Raw genomic sequence first — 4,572 nt, 5'->3', positions numbered from 1 at the left:
CATTGTGCACGCCTTGTTTGATGCATTAAAAGTATTAACGGTATTTTTTATCTTTCCATATCCTTTTACGATAGCTGGTATTTATCACACACCCAGAAAAAACAGCCCACGGAAAATAACCCCCACGGAAAATATCCCTGAGAAAAGACATGGGAAAATACCCCCTCCCTCCACCGAAAGATATGGTAAAAATGCTATTCAATTTACGCATAATAAAGCAATGTATCTTTTTCTTAAACTCACCCCCTTACTTTTCACGCGAAGAAACAGTTTGTTTTCACCTTACAATGATGGCGATAGAATTGAGGCATGGCCCCCTCCCCCTTTCGCCAATGTCCTAAATATATTGTTAGATCTTAATTTGAAAATAACGAGATTTCACCGGTTCTCCAAAATATCACATTGCGTCTGCGCCTAATTATTACAATTGACTCAAAGTGTTTTAATTTTGACGGAGAAACAGTTCCTTTTGACTTTGGCTGCTGCGTTCGTAAACACAGAGGGGAAAGGGTGACAGCTAATTATAGGCCTCGTGCCAGAGAGCCTTGTGTTAAAACCAGGTTCGGTTAATAACAACAGTGACGGAAGTCAATGATCGCTCTTAGCTAGGATATAGACACCTAAAATTGCATAAATTTAACGAAAGAAAATTATTTATTTTTGCTAGAATTAATGTAGTAAACAGAGGGGGAAGGAAGGATGGTGTTTACGTAACGAAAAAAGAGCGTATTTTACACCTTTTATCGAGTATAAACATAAGATAGGGACGTTTGTATAGGGGGGGGGGGGTTTACCCGAATATAGTAGAGGGTGACCACGGAAAACAATTTTATTTTGAAAATAAAAAATTAAAACAGAACTTACATTGCTAATTGTGGCTGCCAAGGCTTCAAGTTCATCAATAATTTCATATGTTCTATCCATTGTGTCACAATACTTTCTGATAATTGAATGGGGGCACATGGAGGGCCTTTGGGGCACAGGGAGGGCCTTTGGGGGTCCGGAGGGACATTTGGGGACCGGTGGGCCGTTGGGGCACAGGGAGGGCCTTTAGGGGTCCGGAGGGACTTTTGGGGACCGGTGGAGGGCCTTTGGTACCCCGTTGTTCGTTTGGGAGCTCGATGGGCGTTTGGGGGGGGGCACAGGGAGGGCCTTTGGGTGCCTGGGGGACATTTGGGGACCGGTGGAGGGCCTTTGGGACCCCGTTGGTCCTTTGGGAGCTCGATGGGCCTTTGGGGGGCCCGGGGATGGCCTTTGGGGCTCTGGGTGGGCCTTTGGGGCGCCGGTGGCCCTTTGGGAGCTTGGGGGGTCTTTGAGGGTCCGGGGGGACAGTTGGGGGCCTGGGGGACATTTGGGGACCGGTGGAGGGCGTTTGGGAGCTTGGGGGGCGTTTGTGGCCCGGGGGCTGCCGTCGGGGTGGGGGGCGGAGGATTGGAACCCTTGGGGGTTGGGTTAGAGGACCTCACAACACTGTTCAAATGAAACTTGTGTATTATAACGACCACACTCAAATTCTCTTCTAAAATCTCTTCAAAAATCTTCTTTTAAAATATCTCTATCTGTTTCGCCGAAATAGTTCCATAACCTGTCTAAAACGGTTTCGCCCAAATAATCACTAAACACAAATTCAGCGTGTTCCTTTGTTATTGGCATCTCTGCGCTAACGCATTTCAAATTAATATGAAACCTTTTCGCGCGCTAAAACAATTCATCGCTAAGATGTTTCTTGCCTAATTGTTTCCATGGCCTTTGGTTATTAATATCCTTTGGAGTTCGACCAGTAGAACTGTTCCCGAGGCAAAGACATTAATGATTTGGATCTATTCCTGGAGAAATGTTTCTAGGCGAAAATTTTTAAAGTCTGACAGATGATGTCATTGATTGATTGATCTGTCAAGAAAGGTGAAATTAATTTGTTGTTTCTAAGGGGAATTATTGATTCACGATAGGTGAATTGAGGTCGACAGCACAGGTGTCCTGACTCGTGACAGCACCACGTGGTTTATGGTTTTCTCAGTGAGAAAGTTCCTGTTTTTCAAATTCTCACTGAGAAAACCATAAAACAGACATGAATTGCTGTTGACATCCATAAATGTGAGAAAGTTCATGTTTTTCAAATTCTCACTGACATAAACCATAAAACATCCATAATTTGATGTTGACATCCGAGAAAAACATCAAATAAATCGACCCACACACATAACCATCCATGAAACAGACATGAATTGCTGTTGACATCCATAAATGTGACAAAGTTCCTGTTTTTTCAAATTCTCAGACAAAAACCATAAAAACATACAAAAATGTGAGAAAGTTCCTGTTTTTTCAAATTCTCACTGACAAAAACCATAAAAAAATACAAAAATGTGAGAAAGTTCCTGTTTTTCAAATTCTCACTGAGAAAACCATGAAAACAACCATAAATGTGACAAAATTCATGGTTTTTCAAGTGAGAAAATTCCTGTTTTTTCATTCTCACTGAGAAAACCATAAACCACGTGGTCATGTTCGGACCTCCTGACCCCTCTCTACTTATTTATAGAACTTGAAGGCTTTCGTGTAAGGAACAAGGGTCAGGGAAGGGGTTGTTTTGTTTGCTTTATGTTTTAATGTTACTTCTTACTTTCAGTTGAAAAAAACTTGTTTGTTTTATTTAATGACATATAAAATGGTTTTCAAAAAGTTATAAAAGTCGTCAGGATCACCCCACAGTTTCGTTTAAGTCTTACAAAATCTCAAATTTTGTTGGTGGTAAGACAGAAATTTTTACTTTTCATTCTTTAGTGCAATCAGATAGAAAAGATTTTTAAAAAGCATCTTTTATTCCCATTTTTTCTTTTTAGCCTTGGACCCCACATCCCGACTCATACTTTATCATAAGTAAATTTTCCAAGTATAACTTCATGTTGAGACCCTGCCTAATTCTTTTTTAAACGACCAGCATTGCCACAACATTATTTGAATTATTATCAAAACTTTACCTTTAAAGTAGCATTTAATTTGCTTAATGTATTATCTTCGAAGAATTTATCAAAAATTTCGTGGTAATTAACTGTAAGTAAGAAGCGACCCGGCTCAATAGTAACCGAAACTCTGAAAACTGCATATATCTTTAAAACAATCTATCTTTATCTATAAAGATATTTAACTATAGGAAACTGTATGTATCAATAGATACATCAAAAGAATCAGATTTTTATATTGATTTCAAATATATAAATTTCATCAAGTTTAGTCCTACCCATCAAAAGATACGAGCCTGAGAATATTTGCCTTATTTTCGAAAAAAGGCATATAATCTTAATGAAAATCACACCAGCAAATTCAGCGTATTAGAGAACTCAAGATTCTATCTGCAAAAATTTGAAATTTAGTTTTTTTTTTTTCCAGAAGAAAGATCACTGATGCGTGTTTTTTTTTTTTTTTTTCCCCCGGGTGATCGTGTCGACCCAGTGGTCCTAGAATATCTCGAGAGGGCCCATTTGAACGGAAGTTAAAAGTTCTTGTGCCCCTTTTAAGTGACAAAAAAATTGGAGGGTAACTAGGCCCCCTCCCATGCTCGCTTTTTTCCCAAAGCCACCCGATCAAAATTTTGAGATAGCTATTTTGTTCAGCATAGTCGAAAACTTTCATAACTATGTCTTTGAGGATGACTTAATCTCCCACAGTCCCCGAGGGAAGGGCTGCAAATTGTGAACTTTGCCCATTGTTTACAACCAGGAGGGGCTGTCCCCTCTTGATTGCCTTGCTCCTTAAGCTAAAGTTTGAGTCTTTCTCACAACTCTACTTTTTAAAACAATAAAATATTTTAGAGTAAAGAGCAGGGGGTTGAGAAGGGGACAGCCCCTTTAATATACGGAATAATTTCTGTTCGTTTTGAGTTTTAATATCACTCCTTACTTTCAGTTAAAAAACTTGTTTTTTTTATTTAATCCTCGAAGGTTCGATCCTCTAAACAGACAAAGTTAAATAAAGTCGTTTGAAGAAAAAGACTTCTTAAATATTATAGAATTATTTATCTTTTTAACTGAACATCAAAAGCTTTTGATTAAAACATTTGATGTAACACGAAAAATGACCACAGATAGAACACCTTAACTAAATAATAAAAAAAAATATCTGTATAGTATAAACAGTGACTATACAGTGTATGCTGGGAATTACATGTAGCAAGGGGCGTAGCTCCAACATTTCTCTTGGGGGGGGAGGGGCACGAGGGGTCCATACCCAGATAGCCAAGGGGAATGGGATATATAATATTTTTTTCCCTCTAAATTATTGGGAGGGGGTAACTACCCCTCCCCCCCCCCCATCGAAACGACGCCCTTGCATATAGTGGCTTATGCTGGTGATAATATATATGAACTTATACTGGTGGTAATATTTAGTGAGTTAAATTGGTTTAAAACTCTAAAATGGCACAAAAAAGGAGAAACGGGAAAAAGACTGCTTAGAAACATTATAAACATATTTTTATTTTTGAACAAGCAGGCTACACAAAACCTGAACACCCTAATCCATGAAAAATGTAAGAATAATAAGTTATGTAGTATATTTTATTAGAAAAACGCC

Source organism: Artemia sp. Qi Xiang Cuo, chromosome 7, assembly GCF_049724085.1.
Source record: "Artemia sp. Qi Xiang Cuo chromosome 7, ASM4972408v1, whole genome shotgun sequence".
Classification (NCBI taxonomy): Eukaryota; Metazoa; Arthropoda; class Branchiopoda; order Anostraca; family Artemiidae; genus Artemia; species Artemia sp. Qi Xiang Cuo.
Note: the sequence above shows the minus strand (reverse complement) of the source record.